The 21,102-nt window shown below is 40.4% G+C and overlaps 1 long non-coding RNA gene across 1 annotated transcript; it reads left to right on the forward strand.

The window, feature by feature from the left end:
- The first annotated feature begins 17,189 nt into the window (after positions 1-17,189).
- Positions 17,190-20,673, forward strand: LOC140697859 (uncharacterized). The gene is made up of 3 exons (XR_012075234.1): positions 17,190-17,488; positions 17,999-18,061; positions 20,233-20,673. It is a non-coding gene; the product is annotated as an uncharacterized lncRNA (long non-coding RNA).
- Positions 20,674-21,102: the final 429 nt, after the last annotated feature.

Below are 21,102 nucleotides of genomic sequence, written 5' to 3' on the forward strand. Positions count from 1 at the left end.
TGTCCTTCTCTGTCAATACCCTAAAAAGGGACTGTCTTTCACCTCTCCATTCAAAGAAGTTAGCAGATTGCCTGGCATATGTAAAAAATATGTTTGTGGAATGAGCGACGCATCTTCCTGACTCTGAAATTTGATCATGAGCATCTAATCACTTGCTCTCTCATTTCCCTCACTATTTTCATTCATCCACTACCACCCTAATTCTAATGGTTTGAACACGTGACTGTTTTGCACCCAAGGCTTCAACACCAACAAATTTATTTTGAGTTTTCAGAGACGTCATACAGGACATTAGCCACATCTGGAACCGGAACCACTCCTTCTGCACTGGGCATACCCACAGAAGTTGAGCGCTGTGTTTTCTCATCACCGCAATATGCCCAGCACAAAGACACCAAGTTATATGAGTACAAACAGCAAAATCATGGTATACATGCCCCTTTTCTAGAGCCAGGCTAGCACTTCAATCTCAAGGAGGCTGAAATTGCTCCTAAGAAGAATGTCTTCTAATTGCCAGTTCTCAAGCGATTTAAATGAGATAAGAGGTGGCTCATACAGTGACCAAGTAAATGTCAAAAAGGGTGGGGAGTCAGCTCAGCAGAGATTTGGGAGATGCCTCACATCCTGAACTAACTCCAATAAAACTCTCTTATGTCTCTCTATATAAATATAGACTTCAAATTACGGGATACCTCTGTATAACAACTCAGAAAGATCACATTCATGGCAATAAGACACGATTGAACTTTGAAAACATTTCCTTTCAGAATCACTCTGCTCAAACTCCTGGGCTCCAGTGAGTTTTGAGTAGACAAGAGCAAGGCAGAGTATTTACACACCCATAAAGGCTATACTTTTAAAAATATATACTTAGTTGCTGCCTGACTCTGCGTTCTTGCTTAAGAAATGTGTTGAAATGGAATGATATTTTATGTGAGTAAGGATGCAAGATGAGTCCTCTTGTAGAAGAGCAGCCTTGACCGGATGCAAGTAGACCCAGGATGACCTGCTCCTCCAGATGCTCGTTAGCAAGATTTGCAGTGGACACTGAGCCTCATGTTTGGAGGGCTGTTTCCCCCATTAAGAAGATTTTATAAAGGCAAATCATTTATTCCCAGTCCTGTTTTGTTTTGCATGTTTTATTGTATTTTATTTTTTAATTCCCAGCTTAAATAGTAAGTCTAGCAATTCAATTCTTTTCCATAAGTGTGACTGTTTTAGGATACAGAGGACCTGAATGTGCCAGCTATGATGAAACACTTTGGACCAGTTTATTTGCCCTCCAAGGAGGTATTATAAGGCAGACTACACATTTAAAAGAAGAAATGGTCTAAGTTTTAGCCCTAGATACCCTGAGAGGAGAAATTAAGAACAAGAATCTCATCTATGACTTGAGATAACGATGAAGCTCCTTCAAGGAATTGCCAGGACCACGTCCTCTACAGACTCAAATAAGTCAACTCCATATTACACACCCACCGTGAACAAGGCATGATGTGAGTACCTCCAGGGCCATAAAGGATAAAAATCTGTTAAATATTTCTGACCCTCAAGGAGTTTATAGTAAAGTTGGGAAGAAACATTTCAATCATGATCAAGCTTTTAATTAGGCTAAATACAAATAAAACAATTCAATAACAGATTGAAAGAGATGGCAGCTCTTGTGAAGCTGTCCATGGCCAACTTCCAAGAGAATTCTACAAGCAGAAAGTGTTCTAAGACTGCAGAGAGGACAAGCTGGGGGAGGTGGGGGTGTCTCTCTGGGTAGGCAGATATAGGTGGACCAACGGGGAGGCCAAACAAAGCCATGGCTACACATTGTGAGGCCAGGCAGACCTGGGCTCAGCTCCACCTAGGGCAGCCTGAGACAAGTTCCTTTCTTCTCTGAATCTGTCTTCTCAGAATAAAGCAGAGACAATAACCTTTCTACCCCTGTGTGCTGTGAGGAGTAGATGAGTTCTTGGTGTAAGTAAATTCTTCGTACAGAGCCTCACACATATCGGTATTTATGATACCAGATGTCACACTACGTATCGCTTTGTCTTTTAGTCTATTGTCTGTTTCCCCCACTCAGAAGTAAGGTATTTGAGGGGAGGGACTCAATATTCTGTCACTCTTGGATCCATAGCATCTATATTACTACTGGCCACATAATAGTGCCTAGTACTTATTTGTTGAATGAATAAATCAGTGAATAATGTAACATCAAAAAAATAGATCAGCTAACACTATTGTTCAGTCTTGTCTTTTTCCTATTTCTTTTCATCCCTCTGCATTTTCTTCAGCCTTGGAAGCAACAAGAGATGTTGCAAGCAGCAGGCTAGTTTCTGAATGAGTGGGATCATTTGAAAGCTGCCTCTAATAGTTAAGGCTATTGGAATTTGGATTATTTGCCTTGAGAAGAGTAGAAAACGCAATGGGGAAAAAAATACTCATCTTCCCATTTCTTCCTTCTGCATCAGCTCCTGCCGGCTGGCTCCTGGTCACGTCTATGCCCCGTGTGCCCCTCTTGCCCAACAATATCCAAAAATAAAGAGCAGAGACAAATCACGGGGAGGAAACACATTTTTTTTTCCATGGAGACCTTCCAACTCCCATGGAGACAGAGTTGGATTGTAACTTTCCCTTTCTCTAACCCACCTCCATGCCTGATTTTTAAGCCCAGGAAGAATTCATTAGCCAAATCACGCCAAATGAAGCATGCCGGTTAGAAGATGTTGTGTTTGCCACGACACTAGGTCAGGCAAAAATGGGCTTCTGCTGTGAGATTACTTGGCTTTGTGCAAAAGTCCCTGTTACCGCCACCAGAGACAGACGTATTTTGACCTAATTTTCTGTTTCGTTATGATTTTGTAAACTAAAATTAAATTTAGTTTGTTTTCAGCACATTGACCAGGGTTTACATCACTAGCGGGAGGGAGGGGGTCAACAATCCACATTTTTATCATCTTGTGTTGGTTATGTGACCAGCTAGAAAGTCTCATTAAAATCTTACTTGCAGGAAACAGACTCATTTACAGCTCCCCACTTGCTAGTGTGTTTGTTAATAGTGCGGAGGGGAGGTAAAGTGAGTCACAAAAGGTCAGCTCTGGATCAAGTGAGCATCCTCCCAGACTGCAGCCTGCGGACACCTCATTGTGTTCTCTGCGTGTGGCACAGACTCTCCTTCCATGCACACTCAACCTCTCAGAGAAAATCCTCTCCCCAGACCTGCAAAACCCATTATTGCCCAAGAAAAGCCAGAATTACTGAATGTTTTGCTTTCTTCTGACTTAAAATGCACGTCATCAACCACGTAAAGGAAAAGAACAATGCGGGAAGTATTCTCTGGGGTTTCTCACCCCTTCTCAGATATTCTTACAATGAGTTCTCAGCTTAAAAATGGTTACATCAGAACATTTTCATGTCCCTGGGTGAATATATCCAGAGATTCAAAGAAATGAAATCCAAACATATTGGGGTCATCTTGTGGAGAGGTTGATTCAAAAACTTAGGGACTTGTTTTTCATGTGAAAAATATCTTAGAGTCTACACAGTGGTCTTTATGGATTTTACAAATTTTTTGGTAACTGTACACATTAGCCAGGGCTCTAGTAAGAAAAAGAAATCACCCCAGAAGTTTCTGGTGAAGACAGTTTGAGAAATGACTACTTACAGAGCTATGGTCAGGATTAAGGAACAAATAAGAGATGCTGAGGCATCCAGAGACCAGCAGCAGTGGGAGATGCTACCACCCTTAGTTTTGAAGGGCAAGGCTGGGGGGAGTAGTGCTGCTTGAACCCAGTAGAACCTCATGGAGGCTACATTCCCTGCTAGAAACTCACCCAAAGAAGACAGGGAGCCTGGAAGAAATACCCTGACACCATCTCCTTCCAAGCTCTGATCTCCTGCTGATGCTTCTCACTGGTCTAACTCAACTGGAAGGCAGTGGCAAGGGAGACTGGGTGATACAGTCTCTAGGGGTCAGCTGCCCAGGACATAAAGCAGGGTGAGGAAAGACAGAGTTAATCTGCTAAGCCAACTGGAGCATAACCAGCATAGTGTTCTCCATATGCAACAATTTTGCCCAAATTTTTGGCCAGTATTTGTACTGGCCAGTATAAATGTGCAGCTGTTTATCCAGACTTGCTCTTTACCCTGACCCGCTTTGAGATCCTCCGATATGTGGTAATATTCCAGGACCTGAAACAGAATTTCTCTCTGTGCAACACTGACTTTTCTCTGTTGGGGTTAATCCTGATCTCCAGGTCAACTAAATAAATTTAAAATTATGAAAACTGTGGAGACCTTTCTTCATGCTAAGAATCTGAATTCATAATCTCTGGACTTGGCACAGTTTCATTCCTTCAAGGACATTTAAACATTTTTGCTTTTGTTATCTCATAGATCTTTACCATGTCTCTGACAGGTAGACATCTTGATGTAGTACCTTGTACAGTGGCACACGAAAATAGACGCTTAATAAATGCTTGTTGACAAGGCAATCATGATCAAACACCTTGCGGAGATAGGAGAGCTTATACTGAAAAGTGAAGCAACTTAGCCAATATCTCATGGTGTACCAATAGGAATAGAAGGCAAGGCAGAGGGTTTACCCTGAACATGCTGCCTCCAAACAGGGATTTTGCAAGCAGGGCAAGAATTTGAAGAAGACTTTATTTTCTTCCTGTACTTTGACCCAATCTTAAGAATAGTTGAGAAATTCAGGGCATGGCTTTTCAACTGATTTGTTTCCTAGATTGCCAGAGAAAAGTATGTCCCATTATTTCTTCTTAATCAATAGATACGAAACATTTTTGTCAACAGGAAAAAAAAGTGGAGTTATACACTTAAAGGAACTGAACTGAACTATTATTATGGTTTCCTGTGTTGTTTCTGGGATGAGGAAAAGGACATATAAAAGAAAGATGAAACCTTAGAATTGCATGTGAAATCACTACAGTCAACTCTTCCTTATCAATGAAAACAAAGGATGGGAATGACATGAAAAGGTTAATGTCCATGGTGTTAAGACCTCTACGGTTGTTATAAATCTATCTTCATCCAAGCCTTCTACTATATTCCAAAATTCTAAATGCCAGTTTTTCTTGGATGTCACTGGTTTCCTAAATATCCCATGAAGGATCCACATGTAGAAGAAGAAATGGAGGGTCTTGATTCACTGCAAGCCTGATAAACTCTTTGTGGAATAATATTAAATCAGGTAGATGAAATGTTTACAAAGGTTAAGTCATTCATCAACATGAAAACATTGGAGTGTAAGGCTGGGCTGTCGTCTTGGAGGCCTGTGTCACACCTGCTTTTGGAGAGTGTGTCATCAGCCTGCTTGATTTGTAGGTGGCTTCTGTGTGCACAGCCCCATGGTGGGTGCATATGACATCACCAGGGAAATGAACAAAAAGCTCACTTATTTCAAGTCAATGATAACTAATTTCTAAATGACTTCCATTTTTCATTTAGGCATTATCCTCAGCTCCCTCTTCTTGCTCCTTATCCCCATCATCACAATGGCCTCCTACCGTATATATCTCTTGAATGTGACCTTTGCCTAGTCCAGGTCACTTACCTATCATTTCCCATTTAGACTATCATGGGCCAGATTCTTAATTGATTTCCCTCTACTTTTTCACCTTAGCCCCCTTCCACACTTCCATCATTGTTGCTTAAAAACACAGATATGTTCAAGTCAATTATTGACTTAAAATACTTCAGAGGTTTCCCATTGCCTTCAGATCCATACTTCTTAACAGCATCTCTTCATGCTCATCTCTTCAGCTTTCCTCTTCCCTATATCTCTAGCTCACACTCCTCTTTGTCAGCATAAAGTTCAATCTCAAGGCCCTTTATAAACTGACCACAGCCTTTTTTGTCCATCTCCATATCCTATCATTCTCTTCTTTGCTGTCTATATCCAGCATACACTTGCCTGGCAAATGCTTTATCTCTCAAGACTCAGCTTAAAGGACACTTCTCCTGACACTACCAGTGACACCATCCTTTCCTATGTCATCCATTACAACAGACATGTCTAAATTGTTGCCTAGACCACACTGTATAGAGTTCACTACCAATACATCTGTCTTCTTAGTGGACTACAGGGTAATCATCTTCAATCTGTTCAGGATTTTAGTTTCTTATCAAGCCTAAGCACTGCTCTTACACCTAGAAAAAAGAGGTTCCATGCTTCAGAGACCCCACTCTGGCCCTCCTCCAGTGGCATCTCTCCATTTGAGGTGAGAAGTCACAACAAAATGTGGTTTCTTGGATTCTATGTCAACACAGATCCAATGCTCCCTGCTTCTAGACCATGCTTTGCTTATCCAGACCCCAGGGACTTCCTGTCCAAATGGTCTGACCCTCCTTTAGGGGGCTGCATAGACCTTTTCCTTAGATCTGTCCTTCAGAGAAGGGACCAAGAGGGTGTGTGCTCATTCCTAGATCCAAGGAGTGGCCAAGACTGGCTATTTGTAGAGGGATATGGGCAGAGTGTGTAGAAACAGGCTAGACCATCCACAGGTATGCCTGCAAGATGTCCAGTGACCCAGGTCAGAGCAGGAGCAGGCAGGCTGAGAGCTGGGGCCTGGGACCTCAAGTAATTGGGGAGTTCTAAAGTTAAACTTGGCCTTCCAGGTAGTCATGAAGGTGTGTTTAACATGGTGAGAGGAGGGATCATATTTTGTCATTTGCAACCTTGAAATATTTAGGTATATGCATGTGAGCCTCTATTTGTACTCTAGCCTGGACCTCTAGTGTCTTATTTAATGCAGTGCAGGGCACGTAGGAGATGCTTAATGCATGACTGGGGATTAGCTCACAGCAAAAAAGTGTGAAATAATTGAGACCCAAGGAAAATAACTCTGCATCACTTGAGTAAGAGAAAATAATAGAAGATATTAATTATAATTGAATTACCAAACTAGCTAATATACTTTCTAAAAATGCTTATATTCAAAGGGCCACATTTAAACATTCTGGCTAGGAAGATGTTATTTACCAAATTTGTGGTCAGTTCTTAAAGCCTTACTTGAATTTCCCAGCATTCTTTTATTTCCAAAACACAACACTAATCTACAAAACACTCCATAGATGGGTCACGAATGAAGTCCAACAAAACATGAGTCAGAAATGAGCTCAATTCTGAGGGTTACACTCCATCCGGAGAGGAAGAATTAATTAAAACTAGTAACAAAATTTCTCAGAACCAGCATTTAAGGTCTCTGTCACCTCAGATGACTCCTTTATCCTTCATAGGCAGATAAAGTCATTACTGTAAGGTGGAGGAACATTTGTCTTTCAGATCGAACCTTGACAGTTAAGGTCCTGCTTGCCACAGATAACGATCATTTCAGTGAACATAAGTGTTTTAACTTTTTCTCAGGTGTAAGAATCAATGGTTTACCTTGTTGAGTAACCAAGACTTCTTATCTCTTATCTCTTTTCTAAAGATAATCCTTTTATTGTCACATAAGTATGCTGCTAGCAATGTTAAAAAAATTTCAGGCTAAAATGTGTGTATGTATATGCCTATATATGTATGCATGTATATACATATAGGAAAAGAGGGAGAGAGACTAGTTAATCTGGGAAGTCAACTAAGAAACATCTATTGAGTGACTTCTCTGTACCCCACATTTGCCACATTATGCTAAGCATAAAGGATAAAAAGACAAGGTCTTAAAACAATGAGATATCACTATACACCTACCAGAATGGACAAAATCTAGAAAACTGACAACACCAAATATTGGCGAGCGTGTGGAGCAAGAAAACTCTCATTCACTACGGGTGGAAATGCAAAGCCACTCTGGAAGACAACTGGGCAGTTTATTACAAAACTATACACACTCTTCCCATATGATCCAGCAATTGTGCTCCCTGGTATTAACCTAAATGAGTTGAAAACTTACGTCCACACAAAAGTTTACACAAGGATGTTTCTAGCAACTTCATTCATAATTGCCAATACTTGGAAATAACCAAGATATTCTCCAGCAGGGGAATGAATAAGTAAACTGTAGGACAGCCAGACAATGAAACATTATTCAGTGTAAAAAAGAAATGAGCTATCAAGCCATGAAAACATATGGAGGAAGCTTAAATGCGTATTACTAAGTGGAAGAAACCAATCTGAAATCCTACATATTGTATGATCTAATGACATGACATTCTGGAGAAGGCAAAACTATGGAGACAGTGTAAGGATCAGCCAGTTTTCATGGTCCAGGGGAAGGGCAGGAGGGATGAACAGGCAGCACACGGAGGATTTTTAGGGCAGTGAAAAATACTCTGTGTGATCGTAATGACAGACATCATTATCTCACATATTTCATTACACACGTCCAAACCCACAGAATGTACAACACTAAGAATGAACTGTAATGTAAACTATGGACTTTGAGTAATTGTGATGTGTAAAGTATTCTAAAAAACTAAGTCTTAAAAAAGAGAAAAAAGAAGAATTTCCTGTGTCCTGGAAAATTTATAATATTTGATGGTAGTTGGGTCTGAAGTGACAGAAAAAGTATTATGAGCGTGTGTTGGTGGGGGTGAGCTGTAGTGGGTGGCTCAGGTTTGCCAATTATCTCCCATGAACAGACACTGGGATTAAGTATGTTGTGTTACAGTACCTCATTTAATTCTCACCAAACCAGTGCATGTAAATATTATCCCTGTTTTTCAGATGAGGAAATGAATGTTTAGAAGAAGAGCTCAATGAAAGGGCAATCCAATTAAGTAGCTGCCAAACAAATCATTTAAAAGGAACTTATAGGAAGGTAAATAGGTACAGCAACTATGGAAAACAGTAAAAATAAAACTACCACATGACCCAGCAATCCCACGTCTGGAAGGAAATGAAAACAGGATGTCAAAGAGATCTCTGTCCCCCCACGTTAATTGCAACATTATTCATAATAGCCAAGGTATGGAAACAACCTACGTGCCCATCAATGGATGAATGGATAAGGAAGAATAAAGAGATGTGACTGACACACACACACACACACACACACACACACACACACAGGAATACTGTTCAGCCATGAGAAAGAAGAAAATCCTGCTATTTGTGACAACATGGATAGACCTCAGTGCTAAGTGAAATAAGCCAGACAGAGAAAGATAAATATTTATATCTGGGAAAAAAGAAAACAAAACTCATAGAAACAGTAGAAACCTGGTTGCCAGGGGCTGGGGAGTGAAGGAAATAGGGAAAGGTTGGTAAAAGTGCACCAACTTTCAACTATAAGATGAATAAGGCCTGAGGATCTAACAATAAACATGTTGAATATAGTAGATAACACTAAAATTGAAATTTGCTAAGAGTAAATTCAAATGTTCTCACTAAAAAAAAAAAGATAAATATGTGAGGTGATGGATGTATTAACCAGACAAAAGGAATCTTCACAATGTGTGTGTGTGTGTGTATATATATATGTATATATATATATATATATATATAAAACTATATATATATAATTATTATGATGTATATATAGCAAATTATTCTGATTACATTTTGTCAATTATACCTCAGTAAAGCTGAAAAATAAAGCTGATGGAGATTTGAATCAGACTGCTCATATAATTCAAGTTTGTTGTCAAAGACACAAGCAGGTCCCTCTCACTTCAGGGCAGGGTCGGCAAATGGGAAAAACAGATGAGCTTCCTAGGGATGATCAAGGCTTCAGACACAGTGATTATAAGTACTGTGCTCACTTAGTGCTCGTAATGCCCCAAATCAAGACAAGATTTAAAGGTGGAATCAAGCTAATGCTTCTCTATAGCATTGTCAACTCTTCCTTCTTAATTGTCTCGTTTTAATTTTTGTTGTTTTGAAAAATGTTTCACATGTGCTTAAGAAGAATGTGTATTCTCTAATTGTTGGGTATAGGATCTGTATATGTGCCTATTAGATCATGTACATTAATTATGTTGTTTAAATGTTCTATATCTTTACTGAGTTTTTGATGCTTGAGCGTCAAATAATTAAGAAAGATGCACTGAAATCTCCTAGTAAATATATTACATTTGTAAATTTCTCCCTGTAGAAATTTTGCTTTATATATTTTGAGGCTATTTTAGAATTAGTCAAGCTAAGTGAGTTGAAAGAGGAAATAATAAAAGAAATGTAAACCTCTTTAAATTAATCAGGAATATGGTGCCTGTTAATTCAGAATAATTTTATCCCATGTTTCTTACATTACTGGTGAAATGTAAGTTTGTCCATCTTCTGCCTTAGCACATGTACTAATCCCTCATTTGAATTTAATGAAATAAGAGGAAACATTTACATATATATTTTAACAACATAACAGGAAACATTTATGTATATACATTTTTTAATAATTACCTCCCTCCTCACCAGACAGAGTCTAGCACTGAGCCCTGGTTCTTTAGTTTGTTAAGTTCAAGGAAATCTTTACTGGCAGTGAAATAATGTTTGACATAATTGAAGATTTATACTATCCTGTGGAAGGAGGTGCAAGATGAGAGAGAGAAGCTGAGACAAGGAAGTTACTCTGCTAAGAAAGGGAGAGAGATTTCAGAAGGTAGAAGAGCTAAGAATAGAGTGTCAGAGCTGGGAAGATTGAGCCCTGAAAGAGAAAGGGAGAGAGAGAAAAGAGACTTGGGACAGAAATGTACCCAACTGGGCTTTCTCAAGGAACCTGCTGTGCCGTCTTCAGAGTGACCCTTCTCCTTACCCTCCTCCACTGTGTCTTTCATGGAGTCTATGTGGGTCATTAATGCTTTTGACTTGGAGGAGCTGGACCCAAAGGACAAGGGAATGAATATATTGCTTAAAACAAAGAAATGTTGAATCTGTTATTAATCAGTTTTCTATGCCTTCATTAAATAAAGAAAAACATTTACAGTATAATTTTGTTTATCTCTTCTACATTTTGAAATCCCAATCTGTCCCTTCCCACCCCCCACCCCCCACCCCCTTGGCAACCGCAAGTTTGTATTCTATGTCTATGAGTCTGTATAGCACAGGGAAATATATACAAGATCTTATGGTAGCTCACAGAGAAAAAAAATGTGACAATGAATGAATATATATATATGTTCATGTATAACTGAAAAATTGTGCTTTTCACTGGAATTTGACACAACATTGTAAAGTGATTATAATTCAATAAAAAATGTTAAAAAAAACATTTAAAGACTATCAGTTTGAAGGAGCACTTGGTCATCATCCTGCCTGGGGTGCTCGTATCTCCAAAAGGTCTTATCTCTGGTAAAATAACCAAGTCAGGCAGTGGCCATTGGCAGGACGGGAATTCACCCAGCCCATGACTTCTCCCACACACCACCTCCTGTGTAGTGCAAACAATTCTGAACCTGGAGAAGGGAAACTTAGAGGTAAGCCTTAGCTCTGCTTCTTATTAAGGTTTAAATTAGTATAATTGGGTCTAAATTAGCTTCTCTGGGCTACTTCCCCCAGCTGTGAAATGTGAATAATCAAACCTATTCAGTCTACTTTGTAGGTCAATTTTAAGGATCAAATAGAAAACAAATTTGAAAATATTTTGTAGACTACACAGAGCTTTAAGTAAGTGATTGGGCCAGCTAACCTCACAGAAATACCTGAAAAATCATAAGCATACCTGGCCTGAGCGAAAGGTTCTGGGTTCAGCATAAACTGATGTTACCGAAGAGTGTTGGTCACTGGGAAATGCTAAAATAACCAGAATACAAAAACCAAAACACACATACAGACATATACACAGACCCCAAATGAACAGATCTAAGAGATTAGGCCTCTGGTTTTTACAGTCAGTATCAACGTTTAGTCATGTGACTTCTTAAATAGTTTTTTTTCTTGTTGACTCAATTTGGTTCCTGGGAATGGTGGGAAGAAAAAAGTTAGGATTCATTAGATAGAGTGTTTAGCTGGAAGTTCATTGGGTGTTATCCTTTCTCCCAAGAATTCTGAGAATTCTGGAAGTCAGTTTGAACATTTTGAGTAGCGAGTGATACATTGAAAGCCTTGGTTTATTGCATGTTTAAGGTGAGAGGGCTCTGAATTTGGTGTCCCTGGTGGTGACAAGAGGTCCTTAGTGTCGCTTCCATCCTGGTACTTACAGACCCAATGTCATCTCTCTTGACCTTAATTCTCCTGGCCTAATCTTTTCCTTCCTAAGTTAGAAGATTTTCTAGTTATACAAAATATAAGTACCTTCCTAAATCGAGTTTTTTATACCTCAAGATAAAGGAGAGAAGAGAATGCCTGCATGAATTTATTTGGGGGTTGTTCCCATTCAATGTCACTTTTTTTCTCAGATGAGAAAATGAGACTCTATTGATCCAAACTCATAACTAGGTTAACACTTCTCTTCCTTGATCAATGAATAAAATAAAAGCAATTAAGCAGTAAAGAGTACAGAGAAATTTCATGCAACATGGCAGGTTTTAAAAATTCTGTCTTAGGGATCCTTATCCTTATATCTCAGGAGTTGTTAGTGCCAGGAAAATCAACATTTATATCTCCCTTAGGCATATATCGCTATAACAGACAATTTTAGATTCTGGAAAAATTATGATTGTCCTACAACATACGAAAGATAAATGAATCAGCATGTGGCCCAGCTCCTGGGGATTGTGTTTGTCATAGGATTTGTATTTCACCATCTTCAGCTTCAATTACAGTTCACATCGGAAACTTCAACTTTCATGCTTAACATATTTTGTGACATTTTCACTAACCTCCTAATGGAGACAAGGCCGAGCTATCAACCATCAATTCGGATGTCTTTTAAGGACTAGAGGAGAACCATCAACCTGTTCCCAGAGCAGTGCCATGATGACACAAAGGCCACGCCACTACAAGCCTTGGAGAACACACTCTGGGAGGGCTGGGACAGAGTTTTCTCCTTGTCTGTCTCCCACAGGGCTGATACAGAGCTGAAAATATAGGATGGCAATAAATGCTGAAACCAACCGAATCAAGATTGCCAAAGGAGGGGGCTCAGTAGTAGAGCACATGCTTAGCATGCACGAGGTCCTGGGTTCAATCTCCAGTATCTCCATTAAATAAATAAGTAAATAAATAAACCTGATTACCTCCCCCTGGCAAAGCAAAACAAACAAACAAAAAACAAAACAAAAGATTGCTAAAGGACATTAGATCCAAGAGAAAAGTCAAAGCGACAAATGAGAAGCAGGGTATTAGAGAAATAAGAAAGACAGAAACCAAACCACTCTCTCAATAGGAGACAGGAAGGATACTGATAAATCAATCCTATCGAGCCCATTTGGACAAGTTCCTTTTCCTGTTAATTTCCCTACCTATTGGTTCTTCCATTGATGCTGTTGACTTCCATCAACTACCAAGAGCCAACCCATCCTTTTTTTTTTTAAACATTTTTTATTGATTTATAATCATTTTACAATGTTGTGTCAAATTCTAGTGTTCAGCACAATTTTTCATACATGGACATATATACACTTAATATCACATTTTTTCCTCTGTGAGCTACCATAAGATTTTGTGTATCTTTCCCTGTGCTATACAGTATAATCTTGTTTATCTATTCTACAATTTTGAAGTCCCAGTCTATCCCTTCCCACCCTCTGCCCCCCGGCAACCACAAGTCTGTATTCTATGTCTATGAGTCTATTTCTGTCCTGTATTTATGCTTTGTTTGTTTGTTGTTTTTGTTTTTTAGATTCCACATATGAGTGATCTCATGTGGTATTTTCCTTTCTCCTTTTGGCTTACTTCACTTAGAATGACATTCTCCAGGAGCATCCATGTTGCTGCAAATGGCATTATGTTGTCGGTTTTTATGGCTGAGTAGTATTCCATTGTATAAATACACCACTTCTTCTTTATCCAGTCACCTGTTGATGGACATTTAGGGTGTCTCCATGTTTTGGCTATTTTAAATAGTGCTGCTATGAACATTGGGGTGCAGGTGTCATCCTGAAGTAGGGTTCCTTCTGGATATAAGCCCAGGAGTGGGATTCCTGGGTCCTTTAAGACCTCCCTCAAAATCACCTCTCCTGGGAATGCTTTCTTGATCTCCCCAGACCAAGCAAGTTGCTCGCTTCCCTGTGGAGCTTGTACCTACCCAGCAATTTGTCCTTGACTTTGTTACAGCCTTAACTCATTATATGTTTATGGTGTGTTCACATATCTGTCTCTTCCCTCCTCCAGACCCAGACTGTAACCTTCTTGAAGACGTTCCATTGTTTTTCGTGTTATCTATGATTATCATCTCTGTATCCAGTCCCTAACTCAGTCCCTGGCCCACAGGAAGTACTCAGTAAATGTTTAGATAACAATGCCCTGTGTAGCTTTCATTTGTGGTTTCCCTCAGAGGCCTCAAAATAAAAAATAAATAAAAATTAAAAAAAATGCTTCCTGAATGCCCACTTGAACCTCAGGAAAGCTGTGGCTCTTTCTCAACAGGCAAGAAGAGAAAGCACATTACATAAAGACGGAGCACCTAACATAACATCATTCTTACCTAAATGTGTAAGCCACAACCCTGTACGCTTACCAGTTCCCATTCCTCTAGAACAAACGAAATCAATACACATTCGTGATAGGAAAGCTCTTTCCAAAGATCCGCTGCCCCTGCTTCACAACAGGATTCCACGTGGGATTACTTTCTACGCTGCTTTCTCAAGGGCCTGGTTTCATCTGGTTTTAAAATAACCACTACCGACAGGGCTCCATTAATTCCCTAAGATGGCTGTCTCCAGGATTAGTAGATTTCTAGGGATCTCTTGTACAAATAAACAGTTTGTGACACTGAATCAGGGCTAGCCTGCTTTGGTATTTCACTGTGTGCAGCTTAACTGAAACATAGCTGGACTCGGAACATGTTTATACAAACTAACTAATCCTCCTAGATCATCATGACCTGCAATTACCCTGCTATTCCCAGCCTGTGCTCAACTTGTGCCAAATGAGGCAGTGGTTTCATCATGAAAGAGTTTTCATTCAAGAGACAGGTCAGACCCCTGCATGATTTTCCTCTCATTCCAGTGTTCCAAGTCTCCCCGTATCTAGTGCTCCTAAGGAAACAGCATCAAGGACACCAGCCTCCATGGGGCTGTTGCACTGAACTGAAAAGGAAGCTTCTCTTTGTTACCAGTTGGATCAAACTTAGAAACTCTGAGCTGGAGGCTTCCTCACCACCTGGTGGCAGCCATTTTGCTTAAGTAGGACCTTACGGCCTAAGGAGTTTCACTCCACTTGTGATAACTCTAGTTATTAAATAGTTCACTTACATATCTATTAATGAAATGACATTCCTATAGGCTGGCACAGTCAGACTTTTGAGCTCATAGAATATCTTTAGTCTACATTTGGAATCTGATGAAACCTCAACCATATTTTCTCTCAAATATCTCCTCTAAATTTTTCAACAGCCTAAAGATTCTAGGGGGGCTATTAATCCATGTGTTTCTAATTCATTTACACTCATACCATTAAAATCCTATATTATAAGAGCTAGCCGATGTTCAAGAAACCAGTGAAACTTTTAAATAATCTTTGTAAAGGCTTTCTTCTTAACAACAGGAAGATGGGTTTGCCAAAAGAAAACGAACTGAAACACTAGAAAATCTGGGTTTGATTCAAAACTAACCCAGGCAGTTTAAAAGGGCTGTAAACTTGGTGAGTGAAAGGAGTTCAGTTTCCATATACTACACATCCATATGCCATGTTGATGCTTGGTGTGCATATACTTAGCTCACATGTGCTCATGTGTTGTGTTAATGTTTGGAAAGTCAGCCAGTTGGCAGGTCGGTTTGGAACAAGGTGCTAATGAGGTCAAGATCCTAGGCCCGATCTTCCTGAGGAGGGGGTGCCATTTCTCAAGCCAACCACTTGCCACTAATGAGCTCAGTGGCCTTGGGCTACTCTGATTCAGTCTAACTTAACAAGTTTATTGAGGTCTACAAAGTGCCAGCACTGTTCTTGGCACTGGGGCTACTCCCAAGACTATGATGTGGTCCCTACACTAAAGGAGCTCACAGTCCACCAGGAGAGAAAAGTTAAGTCAATGTACAGGGCAGCAGCATAATACTGGAAAGAAGTGGGACTTATCAATCCTGAGGGGATCAAGGGAGGCTTCATGGAACAAGCTTTTCCTCATCTTTCAAGGCTTAGCACAAGCACTACACTCTTCTGTGCAGAGTTCCCTAGGCAAACGTGGTGTTCCTTTCTCTAGTGTCCCAGTATACTTGGACTAGACCTCCATTAAGGGACAATTTGGTGAATGGATGGTAGAGATTGTACAAGAGTATAGACAGAGTTTGGAGAGGAGAAGAGCATAACAGACCAAGAAATGGGGGCGGGGGAAATGAAAGAAAGAGCCAATGGATGGAGGAGTAGCACAGATGAGGCTGGGGAGGTAGAAAAATAGGATGCAGCTCTTGAAGAGTTTGCACACCCTGCAGAAAAGCTTAGGTTTCATTCTGTAGTCTATGGGGGAGTTAAGGGTTTTTGGGAAGAATTTAACTTGTGTTTTAGCAAGACCACCTTGCTGAGATGAGATAGAAATGAGCCTGGAGGCAGTGGAATCAAACAGGAATCTATGGCCACTCTCCAGGCAGGAGCGAAAGGTGGCCTGAACTTAAGTCATAATGAAGAAGATGACAAAGAGAGGATGGATCCAAGAGATGGCTAGAAGGCAAAGTCAGTGAGACCTAAGGAATGATTGTGTAGGGGGTGAGGAAAGGAAGGTGTCCTACATGATCCCTGGTTTCTCCTTCGGGGGATGAGGTGGATGGTGCTGTCACCAGTTGGCATGAGCAATGTGGGAAGATGTCCAGGACTGAGTAGGGGAAACCATAAGAAGTTCAATTTCAGAAGTAATGAATTTCAGTTGTTTATAAAAATTTGTGGGGAAAATGTAGGTTGTTCAATAAGAGATCAGCTATTTCTTCAGGAGTTTGGGGAACTGAAATATAGACATAAGATGAGATAAAGATGGAGATAGAGATGGTAGAGAGGGTGATGGAGATGGAGATGAACATGGAGAGGGAGATGGAGATGGAGACAGATATCTAGGTAGAGCAGGTAAGAGTGAGAAAAGAATAGAAATGAAACAGGAAAACACTCAGGAACTCTAATATCTGAGAGATGCACAGAGAACATTGATCCAGCAAGAATTCTGAGAAAGAATGCTTGGAGAAGTAGAAGGTGAACCAAGAGAGACAGAGGAGGCAAAGGAGAAGGGAGGCAGCGGCCAGTTGGGTCAGATACCTAGGAAGACCAGGAAAGGGAGGAACTTAGAAGAGTCCCTTGCATTCAGTGTCAGAAGATCATCAACAACTACTGAGAAAAGGTGTCAGAAGCAAAGACCCATTTTCAGAGGAATGTGTGAACAGAGATGAGGCGTGAACCATGCTTATTTCAGGAAGCTTGAGGACAAAGACATGAGAGGATGAGGTGAAATCTGGGGGCAGTGCTTGGAGGGCACCTCTCCCTGTAGACTGGACAAGATTTAGGAAGGTTGAGAGGCTGCAGGTAAGAAGCTCTCGGGAAAGAAAGACTAAATACAGTGTTTCCAAGAAGGAGAGAATAAGCATGAGGAAGGGAGGGACCAGCTTCAACAGGAGGGCTAACACCTCAGCCTCCATGAGAAAGTTCTTTCTTAGCTTTTGGAATAAAATATGATGTTTTCATGCTGAAATCTTTCATTTCATTACTCATCTAAAAATCTTCCTATGTTCCACACTTGAAAATATTTTTGAACTTTGTTTTTAGCTATGAGACCAACTCTTTGTGAAATGATGTAGAATGAGGAGGCATGGTTGGGTTGCAATGAGATGAGTCTAGGGGGAAGGTGCAGGTTGGGGTCCCAGCTCTGCCACTTGGAGCCTTGTTTCATCTTCGTCCAACCTGCACAGCAGGGATTGAGGAAGATCAAGTGAGACCCACTCTGTGAAAGTGCTTGGTAAATGAGTGCAAGACAGAGTTAGCAGCTGTGTTCAGTTTCCTGGCACCTGAGCCTGTCTTCTCCTGTTTGACTTCCAGGGCCCCCTTGTTTTAAATGAGGTAATACACGCACATAAAGACCTTAAACGTTGCTTGGCACAGGTAAGCACCCAATAAAATTTGACGATGATCAGGCTTTCCTCCACCTCCCCCACCTCCACTGCTCTAGTGCACCTCAACAAGCTATTCCATTACCACGTGGCCTCCTGTGGTGTCCACCTTACACGCTATCTGAGGCATCTCAGCCTGACCAGGATGAAGGCTCACTGGCCTCCTGTCACATTTTCTCACGTCCGCCCCTTCTTAGCAACTATTACAATGAAGCTGGTGTGTTCAGCTCATTCTCACGACAACAGTGATGTCTGTTGAGATTTTAATTGATCACCCCTCCCGAGTACTCACAGTGTAGTACGACATAAGTCTTTAGCCAAGGAATGAAACTTCTAATGGTGGAATATCAGGTAATGTGTTAGACGGGTTAACACACTACAAATTTAATGGAGTTCAAACTTGGTATATTTGATACGACAAATATTTTCAAGCATAAATGGGAAACTGAAGCCGAATATTCCTTGGAAGTGTCCTATGTTAGAGTTCTCGTTATTCATATTCACATTTACCGTTTGTTTATACCACAGCCCTTTTTGAAAAGGACTTGAGTCAGCTTACAATAAAGTATGTATGTATAAACAGTTTAATAAAATCAAGATAGAAAATCAATACTATGGAAAAAATACAGAAAAATACAGAAAATGTTTTAAATATTACATATATACATACAGAAGCAAGTAGATCATAAGTCTGCACACATACACATTCATATACACACAAATGCTACAAATTTGACTTTGAGCTTCCTAATTGCCTGGGCAAAAAGAAAAACAAGACAATTCAATTCTGTAGTGGGAATTGTAGCTGCTCACCAACGTGTATCCCTTTCTAAACATGACGTTTCACATTTTCCTTATAGCTAACCGAGCCAAGAGATTAACTTCTAGCCAAAGGGATATAAGTGGAATTGATAGGTACAACTCACAAGTCATACACTTTAGCATAATAGACATGTGAAGGGATGCAGATGGAGTGACAGGAGCTGAAGCAGCTATTTGGAATCCAGAGGAGCTATGTGTTTAGGATGGCAGAATCTCTATACTAGACCTGGACTGCTGACCTTTGGGCTATTACTTTGCTGGAGCTACAGGAGTTTGGGATCTTTTTCTTTCATTAGCTTAGACTGTACCCTACCAATATGGAAGTTGGTACTTAGAAGTGGAGTCCTGAAGTAAAAATAGATGGTAATGCCATAATGGTCAAACAACAAACACTGATACTGAAATATGTAAAGCTGTTGACTTTAGTCATGTTATGGTAAATATTTGGTAAAACTACCACCAGTGGTAGATGACTAGTAACTGACAATCTTAGCAAAGGCTTACACGAGAGGTTAACTCAGGTGATAGCTAGTCAGTTTGCAAGCAGATGCCTGCAAGCTACAATCTAAATTGAATGAAAATCTGGTCACTCAGCAGTTTGAAAATGCATCTGCTTTTGTACCAGCAAATACATGGAAAGATGGAACTATGGCATCGGCCTTTCTCAGAGCCTAATACTGAGTGTTCCCTATAATGGGGCCACTCCCTAAGGGTGTTGCCTTCTCACTCAAAGCTATTGTTTGAAAGGCCCTTAGGGAGTGTCCAGCAAAATGAGAGAGAGGTATGTTGAACATGGAGATCAGGAAATGAAAAAATAGAATCTTTTGCCTTAAGACTTATGGGTAGATGAGATCTTGAGCAGTAGTTAGTGGCATCTGGAACTGACAGGAAGCAAGTAGACTGTGAGTCTATTGGGTTTTAAGGGAACTGTATTGCCAAAGAAACCACAAGCCCAGTCTGCAAAAGACAGTGTCCATTTGAACCTTAAAAGAATCCCCAGACTCCTAAATTTTTACCAGCAGGCAACAGGCTATGCCCATTTTATAAGTGGCCATGAAGGATAAAGGCAAGAAAACCTCCCACAGGACCAGAAGAGCTACTCCCAGCATTCCCGTCCAACCAAGGGGCCCTGCACTGCCAGGGCACAGAACCTGCAATTCCCATCTGCTGGGGTTTAACAGTTGCTGTGGACTAGTGGCTACTGTATGTTCATCGTTCTTCACTTTTCTGAATTGGAGTTGTTATTGTGGTTATCCACAATAAAATGGTCATAAAACTTTGTTTATTGTGGTATTTTGGTTGGAAGGTGGGGCTGAAGATAACTTGTCTCTTTGTTTCTAGGGCGCCAGACTACAGGAGTTAGAGCTAGACTTGATGGAGAGGATTGTACATTATTCAGAGATTCTGGACTCCAAGCCTGGTGGAGAACGCTGTGTGTGGGAAGAAGGGAGCACAGGGGTACTTGGATGGCAGAGGGGCAAATTCTGGCAGATACTGAGTTTGTCCACCAATATCTATGCCTCTTTTGTCTTTAATCACCAAACTCTTCTCATCCTCCCTCAAAGGCAGGCATGGCCTTGAGACTAATTTCTGGCCAGTGGGAGGTGAGCAGGAATAAGTTAAGCCATTTCTGGGTTCCCTTGCCCTTTGCCCCTTGGAACAATCACTTTGAACCCCAAAGTAGAAGCTGTGTGTTAATGATGGCAGAACCTCCTATGAGCTCTAGATCATCTATCTCTGGACTTTTACACCAAATAATAATAAACATCCAATCTGTTTTAAGCCACTGTGTTTTGGGTGTCTTTGTTATAGTAGGTTAGGCTAACACAGTCTACTTACTAGGAAGGGGAAAGTCTGGCAGTTTCAAAAGAAAAACTTTTTTCTTTATCCTGGCTCTGAAGCCAAAATGAAAATTTTCAAGTGTAGCCTTACATGGAGTGCCCTGTAGACAATATCCCCAGCAACATTTTGTAACAATTCAGAAGTTTGTACATGGCCATCCTCCACATTCTCACCTTTTTAAAGTGTTAAAAACAAAAGTATAACTTTGAAGAGCAGCTTAATGAAAGCAGTATTTAAGAGCTTCCACTAGCGGGTTTCAAATATGGAGTCTGGGGGTCGGGGGTGGGGGATTTGATTCCAGATGGAGCTGAAAACCTTCTGGAGTAGCAGAATATACAGACTGCTTCCCAACTTAAGTCATCTAAAACC

This window comes from Vicugna pacos, chromosome 8 (genome assembly GCF_048564905.1).
Source record: "Vicugna pacos chromosome 8, VicPac4, whole genome shotgun sequence".
In the NCBI taxonomy this organism is placed as follows: domain Eukaryota; kingdom Metazoa; phylum Chordata; class Mammalia; order Artiodactyla; family Camelidae; genus Vicugna; species Vicugna pacos.